Consider the following 14,829-nt stretch of genomic DNA (forward strand, 5'->3'; position numbering starts at 1 on the left):
GTAGTTGCGAATTTGAGAAATACTTGTGTTAAAGTTTGTGAGTCTCGTAGCATGCACGTATGGTGAACCGTTATGTGATGAAGTCAGAGCATGATTTATTTATTGATTGTCTTCCTTATGAGTGGCGGTCGGGGACGAGCGATGGTCTTTTCCTACCAATCTATCCCCCTAGGAGCATGCGCGTAATACTTCGTTTCGATGACTAATAGATTTTTGCAATAAGTATGTGAGTTCTTTATGACTAATGTTGAGTCCATGGATTATACGCACTCTCACCCTTCCACCATTGCTAGCCTCTCTAATACCGCGCACCTTTCGCCGGTATCATACACCCACCATATACCTTCCTCAAAACAGCCACCATACCTACCTATTATGGCATATCCATAGCCATTCAGAGATATATTGCCATGCAACTTACCACCATTCCGTTTATATGACACGCTCCATCATTGTCATATTGCTTTGCATGATCATGTAGTTGACATCGTATTTGTGGCAAAGCCACCTTTCATAATTCTTTCATACATGTCACTCTTGATTCATTGCACATCCCGGTACACCGCCAGAGGCATACACATAGTCATATCTTGTTCTAGCATCGATTTGTAATTTTTGAGTTGTAAGTAAATAAAAGTGTAATGATCTTCATTATTAGAGCATTGTCCCATGTGATGAAAGGATGATGGAGACTATGATTCCCCCACAAGTCGGGATGAGACTCCGGACGAAAAAAAAAGAGGCCAAAAAAATGAAAAAAGGCCCAATAAAAAAATGAGAGAAAAGAGAGAAGGGACAATGTTACTATCCTTTTTACCACACTCGTGCTTCAAAGTAGCACCATGATCTTCATGATAGAGTCTCCTATGATATCAATTTCATATACTAGTGGGAATTTTTCATTATAGAACTTGGCTTGTATATTCCAATGATTGGCTTGTTGGGGAACGCAGTAATTTCAAAAAAAAATCCTACGCACACGCAAGATCTATCATGGTGATGCATAGCAACGAGAGGGGAGAGTGTAGTCCATGTACCCTCATAGACCGTAAGCGGAAGTGTTATGACAACGCGGTTGATGTAGTCATACGTCTTCACAATCCGACCGATCCTAGTACCGAAAGTACGGCACCTCCGCGATCTGCACACGTTCGGCTCGGTGACGTCCCACGAACTCTCGATCCAGCTGAGTGTCGAGGGAGAGCTTCGTCAGCACGACGGCGTGATGACGGTGATGATGAAGTTACCGACGCAGGGCTTCGCCTAAGCACTACAACGATATGACCGAGGTGGATTCTGTGGAGGGGGGCACCGCACACGGCTAAGACAACTGCCAACTTGTGTGTTCTAGGGTGCCCCTCCCCACGTATATAAAGGAGGGAGGGGGAGGCCGGCCGGCCACTCTAGGCGCGCCAAGGGGGAGGAGTCCTCCTCCTAGTAGGAGTAGGCCTCCCCCTTTCCTAGTCCCACTAGGAGTAGAAGGAAGAGGGGGAAGGAGAAAGGAAAGGGGGCCGCCCCCCTCACCCAATTCGGATTGGGCTTGGGGGCGCCGCCTCCTAGGCTGCCTTCTCTTCTCTCCCACTAAGGCCTAATAAGGCCCATATACTCCCCGGGGGGTTCCGGTAACCCCCGGTACTCCGATAAATGCCCGAACTCACCCGGAACCATTCCGATGTCCACACATAGTCTTCCAATATATCTATCTTTATGTCTCGACCATTCCGAGACTCCTTGTCATGTCCGTGATCATATCCGGGATTCTGAATTACCTTCGGTACATCAAAACACATAAACTCATAATACCGATCGTCACCGAACGTTAAGCGTGCGGACCCTACGGGTTCGAGAACTATGTAGACATGACCGAGACTCATCTCCGGTCAATAACCAATAGTGGAACCTGGATGCTCATATTGGTTCCTACATATTCTACGAAGATCTTTATCGGTCAAACCGCACAACAACATACGTAGTTCCCTTTGTCATCGCTATGTTACTTGCCTGAGATTCGATCGTCGATATCTCAATACCTAGTTCAATCTCGTTACCGGCAAGTATCTTTACTCGTTCCGTAATTCATCATTCCGCAACTAACTCATTAGTCACAATGCTTGCAAGGCTTATAGTGATGTGCATTACCGAGAGGGCCCAGAGATACCTCTTTGATACACAGAGTGACAAATCCTAATCTCGATCTATGCCAACTCAACAAACACCTTCGGAGACACATGTAGAGCATCTTTATAATCATCCAGTTACGTTGTGATGTTTGATAGCACACAAGGTGTTCCTCCGGTATTCGGGAGTTGCATAATCTCATAGTCAGAGGAACATGTATAAGTCATGAAGAAAGCAATAGCAATAAAACTCAATGATCATAATGCTAAGCTAACGGATGGGTCTTGTCCATCACATCATTCTCTAATGATGTGATCCCGTTCATCAAATGACAACACATGTTATGGCCAGGAAACTTAACCATCTTTGATTAACGAGCTAGTCTAGTAGAGGCATACTAGGGACACTTTGTTTTGTCTATGTATTCACACATGTATCAAGTTTCCGGTTAATACAATTCTAGCATGAATAATAAACATTTATCATGATATAAGGAAATATAAATAACAACTTTATTATTGCCTCTAGGGCATATTTCCTTCAGTCTCCCAATTGCACTAGAGTCAATAATCTAGTTCACATCGTCATGTGATTTAACACCAATAGTTCACATCACTATGTGATTAGTTCACATTGCCATGTGACTAACACCCAAAAGGTCTACTAGAGTCAATAATCTAGTTCACATCGCTATGTGATTAACACCCAAAGAGTGATCATATTTTGCTTGTGAGAGAAGTTTAGTCAATGGGTCTGCCACATACAGAGCCGTATGTATTTTGCAAATTTTCTATGTCTACAATGCTCTGCATGGAGCTACTCTAGCTAATCGCTCCCACTTTCAATATTTATCCAGATTGAGACTCAGAGTCATCTGGATCAGTGTCAAAGCTTGCATCCATGTAACCCTTTACGACGAACTCGTTGTCACCTCCATAACCGAGAAACATATCCTGATACCACTAAGGATAATTTCGACCGCTGTCCATTGATCCACTCCTGGATCACTATTGTACCCTCTTGCCAAACTCATGGTGAGGTACACAATAGGTCTGGTACACAGCATAGCATACTTTATAGAACCTATGACTGAGGCATAGGGAATGACTTTCATTCTCTTTCTATTTTCTACCGTGGTCGGGTTTTGAGTCTTACTCAACTTCACACCTTGCAACACAGGCAAGAACTCCTTCTTTGACTGTTCCATTTTGAACTTACTTCAAAATCTTGTCAAGGTATGTACTCATTGAAAAAAAATCTTATCAAGCGTCTTGATCTATCTCTATAGATCTTGATGCTCAATATGTAAGCAGCTTTACCGAGGTCTTTCTTTGAAAAACTCCTTTCAAACACTCCTTTATGCTTTCCAGAAAAATTCTACATCATTCCGATCAACAATATGTCATTCACATATACTTATCAGAAAGGCTGTAATGGTCCCACTCACTTTCTTGTAAATACAGGCTTCACAGCAAGTCTGTATAAAACTATATGCTTTGATCAACTCATCAAAGCATATATTCCAACTCCGACATGCTTGCACCAGTCCATATAGTCTCCTTTGGGTATCCTATGAAGACGCATTTCTCCGATTTGGGTTCGAACTTATCAGGTTGAAGCTTTTTCACATAAGCATCGCAGCCCCAAACTTTAAGAAACGACAACTTGGGTTTCTTGCCAAACCACAGTTCATAAGGTGTCATCTCAACGGATTTAGATGGTGCCCTGTTTAACGTGAATGCAGTCGTCTCTAAAGTATAACCCCAAAACGATAGCGGTAAATTAGTGAGAGACATCATAGATCGCACCATATCTAGTAAAGTACAATTACGATGTTCGGACACACCATTACGCTGTTGTGTTCCAGGTGGCGTGAGTTGCGAAACTATTCCGCAATGTTTCAAATGAAGACCAAACTCGTAACTCAAATATTCACTTCCACGATCACATCGTAGAAACTTTATTTTCTTGTTACGATGATTTTCTACTTCACTCTGAAATTCTTTGAATTTTTCAAATGTTTCAGACTTATGTTTCATTAAGTAGATATACCCATATCTGCTCAAATCATCTTTGAAGGTCAGAAAATAACGATACTCGTTGCGAGCTTCAACACTCATCGGATCGCATACATCAGTATGTATTATTTCCAATAAGTCAGTTGCTCGCTCCATTGTTCCGGAGAACGGAGTCTTAGTCATCTTGCCCATGAGGCATGGTTCGCAAGCATCAAGTGATTCCAAAAGCCCATCAGCATGGAGTTTCTTCATGCGCTTTACACCAATATGACCTAAAAGGCAGTGCCATAAATAAGTTGCACTATCATTATTAAACTTGTATCTTTTGGCTTCAATACTATGAACATGTGTATCACTACTATCAAGATTTAGTAAAAATAGACCACTCATCAAGGGTGCATGACCATAAAAGATATTACTCATATAAATAGAACAACCATTATTCTCTAATTTAAATGAATAACCGTCTCACATCAAACAAGATCCAGATATAATGTTCATGCTCAACGCTGGCACCAAATAACAATTATTTAGGTCTAAAACTAATCCCGAAGGTAGATGTAGAGGTAGCGTGCCGACGGCGATCACATCGACTTTGGAACCATTTCCCACGCGCATCGTCACTTCGTCCTTAGCCAATCTTCGCTTAATCCGTAGCCCCTGTTCGAGTTGCAAATATTAGCAACAGAACTAGTATCAAATACCCAGGCGCTACTGCGAGCATTAGTAAGGTACACATCAATAACATATATATCAGATATACCTTTCACTTTGCCATCCTTCTTCTCCACCAAATACTTGGGGCAGTTCCGCTTCCGGTGACCAGTCCCTTTGTAGTAAAAGCACTGAGTCTCAGGCTTAGGTCCAGACTTGGGCTTCTTCACTTGACCAGCAACTCGCTTGCTATTCTTCTTGAAGTTCCCCTTCTTCCCTTTACCCTTTTTCTTGAAACTGGTGGTCTTGTTTACCATCAACACTTGATGCTCCTTCTTGATTTCTCCCTCCGCAGCCTTTAGCATTGCGAAGAGCTCGGGAATTGTCTTATCCACCCCTTGCATATTATAGTTCATCATGAAGCTCTTGTAGCTTGGTGGCAGTGATTGAAGAACTCTGTCAATGACACTTCATCAGGAAGATTAACTCCCAGTTGAGTCAAGTGGTTGTGGTACCCAGACATTCTGAGTATATGTTCACTGACAGAACTATTCTCCTCCATTTTGCAGCTGTAGAACTTATTGGAGACTTCATATCTCTCAGTCCAGGCATTTGCTTGAAATATTAACTTCAACTACTGGAACATCTCATATGCTCCATGACGTTCAAAACGTCGTTGAAGTCCCGGTTCTAAGCCGTAAAGCATGGCACACTGAACTATCGAGTAGTCATCAGCTTTGCTCTGCCAGACGTTCATAACATCTGGCGTTGCTGCTGCAGCGGGTTTGTCACCTAGCGGTGCTTCCAGGACGTAATTCTTCTGTGCAGCAATGAGGATAATCCTCAATTTACGGACCCAGTCCGTGTAATTGTTACCATCATCGTTCAACTTAGCTTTCTTTATGAACGCATTAAAATTCAACGGAACAACAGCACGGGCCATCTATCTACAACAACATAGACATGCAAAATACTATCAGGTACTACGTACATGATAAATTAAAGTTCAATTAATCATATTACTTAAGAACTCCCACTTAGATAGACATCCCTCTAATCATCTAAGTGATCACGTGATCTAAATCAACTAAACCATGTCCGATCATCACGTGAGATGGAGTAGTTTTTAATGGTGAACATCACTATGTTGATCATATCTACTATATGATTCACGCTCGACCTTTCGGCCTCAGTGTTTCGAGGCCATATCTACATATGCTAGGCTCATCAAGTTTAACCCGAGTATTCTGCGTGTGCAAAACTGGCTTGCACCCATTGTATGTGAACGTAGAGCTTATCACACCCGATCATCACGTGGTGTCTCGGCACGACAAACTTTCGCAGCGGTGCATACTCAGGGAGAACACTTGTACCTTGAAATTTAGTGAGAGATCGTCTTATAATGCTACCGCCGAACTAAGCAAAATAAGATGCATATAGGATAAACATCAAATGCAATCAATATAAGTGATATGATATAGACATCATCATCTTGTGCCTTTGATCTCCATCTCCAAAGCACCGTCATGATCACCATCGTCACCGGCTTGACACCTTGATCTCCATCGAAGCATCATTGTCGTCTCGCCAACTATTGCTTCTACGACTATCGCTACCGCTTAGTGATAAAGTAAAGCAATTACATGACGATTGCATTTCATACAATAAAGCGACAACCATATGGCTCCTGCCAGTTGCTGATAACTGCGTTACAAAACATGATCATCTCATACAACAATTTATATAATCACGTCTTGACCATATCACATCACAACATGCCCTGCAAAAACAAGTTTGACGTCCTCTACTTTGTTGTTGCAAGTTTTACGTGGCTGCTACAGGCTTAGCAAAACCATTCTTACCTACGCATCAAAACCACAACGATTTTTCGTCAAGTGTGATGTTTCAACCTTCAATGAGGACCGGGCGTAGTCACACTCGATTCAACTAAAGTAGGAGAAACTGACACCCGCCAGCCACCTGAGTGCAAAGCACGTCGGTAGAACCAGTCTCGCGTAAGCGTACGCGTAATGTCGGTCCGGGCCGCTTCATCCAACAATACCGCCGAATCAAAGTATGACATGCTGGTAAGCAGTATGACTATTATCGCCCACAACTCTTTGTTTTCTACTCGTGCATATAACATCTACGCATAGACCTGGCTCGGATGCCACTGTTGGGGAACGCAGTAATTTCAAAAGAAATCCTACGCACACGCAAGATCTATCATGGTGATGCATAGCAACGAGAGGGGAGAGTGTAGTCCACGTACCCTCGTAGACCGTAAGCGGAAGCGTTATGACAATGCGGTTGATGTAGTCGAACGTCTTCACGATCCGACCGATCCTAGTACCGAAAGTATGGCACCTCCGCAATCTGCACACGTTCGGCTTAGTGACGTCCCACGAACTCTCGATCCAGCTGAGTGTCGAGGGAGAGCTTCGTCAGCACGATGGTGTGATGACGGTGATGATGAAGTTACCGACGCAGGGCTTCGCCTAAGCACTACAACGATATGACCGAGGTGGAATCTGTGGAGGGGGGCACCACACACGGCTAAGACAACTGTCAACTTGTGTGTTCTAGGGTGCCCCCCTCCCCACGTATATAAAGGAGGGAGGGGGAGGCCGGCCGGCCTCTCTAGGCGCGCCAAGGGGGGAGGAGTCCTCCTCCTAGTAGGAGTAGGACTCCCCCTTTCCTAGTCCCACTAGGAATAGAAGGAAGAGGGGGAAGGAGAAAGGAAAGGGGGGCCGGCCCCCTCACCCAGTTCGGATTGGGCTTGCGGGGGACGCGCCCCCTCCTAGGCTACCTTCTCTTCTCTCCCACTAAGGCCCATTAAGGCCCATATACTCCCCGGGGGGTTCCGGTAACCCCCCGGTACTCCGGTAAATGCCCGAACTCACCCGAAACCATTCCGATGTCCAAACATAGTCTTCCAATATATCGATATTTATGTCTCAACCATTCCGAGACTCCTCGTCATGTCCGTGATCATATCCGGGACTCCGAACTACCTTCGGTACATCAAAGCACATAAACTCATAATACCGATCGTCACCGAACGTTAAGCGTGCGGACCCTACGGGTTCGAGAACTATGTAGACATGACCGAGACTCATCTCCGGTCAATAACCAATAGCAGAACCTGGATGCTCATATTGGTTCCTACATTTTCTATGAAGATGTTTATCGGTCAAACCGCACAACAGCATACGTAGTTCCCTTTGTCATCGGTATGTTACTTGCCCGAGATTTGATCGTCGGTATCTCAATACCTAGTTCAATCTCGTTACCGGCAAGTCTCTTTACTCGTTCCGTAATGCATCATCCCGCAACTAACTCATTAGTCACAATGCTTGCAAGGCTTATAGTGATGTGCATTACTGAGAGGGCCCAGAGATACCTCTCCGATACACAGAGTGACAAATCCTAATCTCGATCTATGCCAACCCAACAAACACCTTCGGATTCACCTGTAGAGCATCTTTATAATCACCCAGTTATGTTGTGACGTTTGATAGCACACAAGGTGTTCCTCCGGTATACGGGAGTTGTATAATCTCATAGTCAGAGGAACATGTATAAGTCATGAAGAAAGCAATAGCAATAAAACTCAATGATCATAATGCTAAGCTAACGGATGGGTCTTGTCCATCACATCATTCTCTAATGATGTGATCCCGTTCATCAAATGACAACACATGTCTATGGTCAGGAAACTTAACCATCTTTGATTAACGAGCTAGTCTAGTAGAGGCATACTAGGGACACTTTGTTTTGTCTATGTATTCACACATGTATCAAGTTTCCGGTTAATACAATTCTAGCATGAATAATAAACATTTATCATGATGTAAGGAAATATAAATAACAACTTTATTATTGCCTCTAGGGCATATTTCCTTCATGGCTTCCTCCATAGGTCTTCGTGAGCCAGCGAGTTGGATGCACACCCACTTAGTTTTCTTTTTGAGCTTTCATAAACTTATAGCTCTAGTGCATCTGTTGCATGGCAATCCCTACTCACTCACATTGATATCTATTAATGGGCATCTCCATAGCCCGTTGATACGCCAAGTTGATGTGAGACTATCTCCTTCTTTTTGTCCGCTCCACAACCACCGTCTATTCCACCTATAGTGCTATGCCCATGGCTCACGCTCATGTATTGCGTGCAAGTTGAAAAAATTTGAGAACATCAAAAGTATGAAACAATTGCTTGGCTTGTCATCGGGGTTGTGCATGATTTAAATATTTTGTATGATGAAGATGGAGCATAACCAGACTATATGATTTTGTAGGGATAAGCTTTCTTTGGCCATGTTATTTTGAGAAGACATAATTATTTTGTTAGTATGCTTGAAGTATTATTGTTTTTATGTCAATATTAAACTTTTGTTTTTATTCTGACGGATCTGAACATTCATGCCACAATAAAGAGAATTACATGGATAAATATGTTAGGTAGCATTCCACATCAAAAATTCTGTTTTTATCATTTACCTACTCGAGGGTGGGCGGGAATTAAGCTTGGGGATGCTTGATACGTCTCCAACGTATCTATAATTTTTTATTGTTCCATGTTATTATATTATCTGTTTTGGATGTTTTATATGCATTAATATGCTATTTTACATGATTTTTGGGACTAACATATTAACCTAGAGCCCCGTGCCAGTTTCTGTTTTTCCTTGTTTTAGAGTTTCGCAGAAAAGGAATACCAAACGGAGTCCAAACGGAATAAAACTTTCGCCATGATTTTTCTTGGACCAGAAGACACCCAGGAAACTTGGAGTATAAGTCAGAAGAGCCGCGAGGCAGTCACAAGGGTGGAGGGCGCGCCCAAGGGGTGGGGCGCGCCCCCCAACCTTGTGGGCCCCTCGTAGCTCTCCTGGCCTAATTCTTCCTCCTATATATACTCTTATATTCCAAAAACATCCAGGGGAGCAACGAAACCACTTTTCCACCGCTGCAACCTTCTGTACCCATGACATCCCATCTTGGGGCCTTTTCCGGCGTCCTGCCGGAGGGGGATTCGATCACGGAGGGCTTCTACATCAACACCATTGCGTCTCTGATAAAGCGTGAGTAGTTTACCACAGACCTACGGGTCCATAGCTAGTAGCTAGATGGCTTCTTATCTCTCTTTGATTCTCAATACAAAGTTCTCCTCGATGTTCTTGGAGATCTATTCGATGTAATACTCTTTTGCGGTGTGTTTGCCGAGATCCGATCAATTGTGGATTTATGATCAAGTTTATCTATGAATATTATTTGAATCTTCTCTGAATTCTTATATGCATGATTTGATATCTTTGCAAGTCTCTTCGAACTATCGATTTGGTTTGGCCAACTAGATTAGTTTTTCTTGCAATGGGAGAAGTGCTTAGCTTTGGGTTCAATCTTGCGGTGTCCTTTCCCAGTGACAGCACGGGCAGCAAGGCACGTATTGTATTGTTGCCATCGAGGATAAAAAGATGGGGTTCTCATCATATTGCTTGAGTTAATTCCTCTACATCATGTCATCTTGCCTAATGCGTTACTTCGTTCTTTATGAACTTAATACTCTAGATGCATGCTGGATAGCGGTCGATGTGTGGAGTAATAGTAGTAGATACAAAATCGTTTCGGTCTACTTGACACGGACGTGATGCCTATATTCATGATCATTGCCTTAGATATCGTCATAACTTTGCGCTTTTCTATCAATTGCTCGGCAGTAATTTTTTCACCCACCGTAATAATTTCTATCTTGAGAGAAGCCTCTAGTGAAACCTATGACCCCCGGTTCTATTTTCCATCGTATAAGTTTCTGATCTACAATTTTAGTTTCATATTTACTTACTTTGTAATCTTTTACTTTCCATTCTATAAACAAAAAATACTAAAAATATTACTTTACCGTTTATCATCTCTATCAGATCTCACTTTGCAAATAACCATGAAGGGATTGACAACCCCTTATCGTGTTGGGTGCAAGGCAGTGTTTGTTTGTGCAGGTATTCGGTGACATGAGTGTAATCTCCTACTGGATTGATACCTTGGTTCTCAAAAGCTGAGGGAAATACTTACTCTACTTTGTTGCTTCACCCTTTCCTGGGAAAAACCAATGCAAGCTCAAGAGGAAGCATGGTACGAGCGCCTGCGCTCGTACCACTTCATCGTCTGGGGATACAGAAACCTCAATTTTGCAAGACAACGAGCGTAACTGGAGCATAAGTTGGTTGCTTGCTATCCATGTGCCAGAAGCATAAGTTGGTAGCGAGATCTTAGAGGTTTCACCTCTAACCTACCCCAACTTGTTTCGGACTAACGGCTTTGTTGTTGTTGTTGTATGCTATTTCCATGTTTGTAACCAAGTTTATGTTTATATGTTATAATTGCAATGGTTCTTGAATGTGTGATTTGGAAAAAAAAACTAAGTTGCATGTGTGGAAACATGAACACCAAATTGATTCCTAGTCTAGCCTCTAAGACTAGCTCATATACTATAGATGATTCTTTCTACTCCCGTAGGAGCTGTTGGATTCCCCGTAGAGGAAAGGCGATGTAGCACAACCGCAGAAAGTATTTTCCTCGGTTAAGAACCAAGGTTTATCGAACCAGTAGGAGTCACCAAGCTAACAATGTTAGCAGCACATGCACACAAACAAATAAAATTGCTTGCACCCAACAGTAGCAAGGAGGTTGTCAATCCCCTTGTTCCTGCTAGTTACGAGATTAAAAGCAAATAGTGATAGGGAAAAAGCGATAAAAAGTAAGATAAAGTAAAAAAGAAATTGTAGGAGCTTTTGTATTAATGGAGAATCGACCTGGGGGCCCTAGGTTCACAAGTGGCATCTCTCTCAAAAGCAGGGAATGGCATGGTAACAAAATTACTGTTGGGCAATTGATAGAATAGTGACAATTTATACCTATGACTCATGGCATAGTCTCACATAGGTGTTACGTTCGTGATAAGTAGATGGTAATCCAACTTCATATACTACTATTACTCGACCCCAAGACCGCTATCCAGCATGCATCTTGAAGTATTAAATTTGCAAGAAACAAAGTAACTCAATAAGCAAGATGACATAATATAGACAGAAAGAAACCTAGCAATAATATTAATCCCTATCGTTTTATCCTTAGTAGCAACATTACAATACGTGACTTTGTCCCTTTTGTCACTAGAAAAGATCATCTCAAGATTCAACCCACTACTATGCATCACTTCCTCTAAGAACTACTCATCTACCTTGGCCAGAGAAAGACTGCATACATTAGAAACATAGCTATAAAATTACGCAGCAAAGAACTTCAAGAGATTCAATAAATTCAATGAGCAATCTGATCATAAATCCATAATTCATCGAATCCCAACAAACACACCACAAAATTACATCGGATTGATCGCAAAAGAGATCATCGTATTGAGGATCAGAAAGAGAGAGAGAGAGAGAGAGAGAGAGAGATCTAGATACTACTATGGACCCGTAGGTCCTAATGAAACTACTCACACATCATCATGGGGCAGTGAAGTTGATGAAGATGGCCTCCCCAATGGCTCCCCCTCTAGCAGAGCACTGAAACAGGGCTCCAGATGGGATCACTTCAGGATAGAGGTTTGCGGCGGCGATAAAATTCTCTTGGATTCGCTCTTGAAGGTTACAGAAATATTGGGTATTTATAGGCCTGGAATTAGGTCAAACAGAGGCTCAGGGGGGCACGTGATAGGGGGTGCAGCAAACCCCTGGCCGCGCCACCAGCCCATGTGGCTTCCTCATGGGTCCCCTCGACCTCTCCCTAAGCTCTTAGGGTCTCTTATTGTCTAGAAAAAACTGTTAAAAAGTTTCTTCGTGTTTGGACTTCCGTAGGTATGGATTTTCTGCAAAACAAAAAATAGCGAAAAAAACAGGAACTAGCACTGGGCACTAAATTAATAGGTTAGTCAAAATGGTATAAAAAGTATATAAAAGTGATAAGATAATTGCATTTAACAATAAAAAACTATATATACGTTGGGGACGTATCAATCCCGTTTTCCTGACCATGAGTATTGCTAAAGTAACAAGGATACCGACAATAATGAGAACATATTGTTGGATAGACTAAAATTATGATATACTGTGAGATCCAATCATAACTTAGTTATTAGTATTATTATGCTATACATTAACATTTCCTCGTGTTCTTCGACCATCCAAATATTGTAGGTCCCTCATACCAGATAATTACTTTGGTGTTGCCAAACGTTTCTCGTAACTTGGATATCATAAAGGTAACTTCTGGGTACACCAGAAAAGTATGTCAAGGATCTCGATGATTCAAGACTAGAATTTTCTCCTCCGGTGATGGATATACTCTGCACTCCCGCCGATATTAGGGTATTGACCATACCATAGTGTGATATTGATCACAGGGACAACGGAATACAGAAACGAGAACAAAATCAGTAACGAGGATAACTTGATATTGGATACTTCTAAGTCTCGCCTTGGGTTTTGTAATGTGTCACGAAGCAAAGGGAAGTGTATGCGGAAACAGAAGGTTCACTCAATAAGGATTTTCATGTGTATTTGAGAATTAACATGGGTGTCCAGATCCCGCTATTAATTATTAACCGGAAGGTGTTTCAGATCATGTCTACATATTGCCGAACCTGTAGGGTCACACGCTTAATGACTTGTGATTTTAAGGGAACTAGGAGTTCATATGAGAGTGAGAAGGACACTGAAAAATCCCAGATGGCTCCGGAAGTGTTCCAGATGGATTCGGGAGCGTTTCGAGAGTGCCTGAGAGTGTACCCGAATTACTCGAGAGTGTTCGGGAATTATATAGAAGGCACCGGAAGTTTTCGGAATATTCTAGAGTGTCCTAGTGGGATGTACCCTAGAGACAATGACACATGAGCCTATTGGGCTCTAATAGTTTGGACGCCCCAACTTGTTTGGGGTCAAGACACTGGGGAGAGGTGGAGTCCTAGTAGGACTCCCCTCACATTAAAAGTGTGAGGGGCACCAAAGAGAGGGCCCCTCCCCAAGGTTGTCCGACCCCCCCTTCGCCACCTATAAGAGCCCCCCTCTCCCTCGTGCGCGCTTTGCGCGCACGACCTATCTCCCTCCATCTATCTTACAACTAGATGGTACACTACTAGGCTGCTTTTCCCTCTACTTTGGCTCAACGGGTTTTGCCCTAGACGACAAAGTGCGGCCAGATCAGTGCTTCGGCACACGTGGATACCACAGAGGGGTCATCTAGTGGAATAATTCTCTTGAATGAGAGGTATAACCTAGCCGGGGGAATCAGTGAGTCCGTGATGCTAAAGTATTGGAGACATTCCCCCCCCCCCCCCCCCCCCCGAGAAATCGCTTGAGTTGGGAAACTATACATATACCCATATGATAAGTGTCACACGTGTGGCACGAAGCAACATGGTTCAAACGCCTCCATTACCATTCATTTTGCCACATCAAATCAAACATATGGCATCAGCTAAATCTTTTTGGTCACTCGGACTTAAAAATGGTTTATTCTTAAATGAAAATCTGAGTAAAAAATCTATTTTCATCATTAAATCCGTCTCGGAGAGATCTTCAAAATTAAATATCATATTGATATGTTTTGATGACTTTTTTTAGCCAAAAGTTGCCATGATGTTACACTGAAGTTGCCATAGTGTTTACACTAAAGTTGCCATGATATGTTTCATCTATTTTTCTCCTTCCAGATTTAAAGTTGTCATTATATTTCAACTACTTTTCATGGCAAATTTTATTAATTTACCATGGAAATTTTTAGTAATTCGTCAAGGCTAATTTAGTTTATAGATCATTGCAATTTTAGTTTATAGATCATGGAAATTTTAGTATTTATACCATGGCAATTCTAGTATTTTGAACATGAAAATTGTTTTTTGTATGAACTATGGCAAATTTTAGTGCATGTATCATGGCAAATTTAAGTAACTCACCATGGAAATTTTAGTTTCTGGTTGATGGCAAATTTGAGTCATTGACCATGCATTTTTAAAGTATTTGACGATGGATTTCATTTT

This window comes from Aegilops tauschii, chromosome 2 (genome assembly GCF_002575655.3).
Source record: "Aegilops tauschii subsp. strangulata cultivar AL8/78 chromosome 2, Aet v6.0, whole genome shotgun sequence".
In the NCBI taxonomy this organism is placed as follows: Eukaryota; Viridiplantae; Streptophyta; class Magnoliopsida; order Poales; family Poaceae; genus Aegilops; species Aegilops tauschii.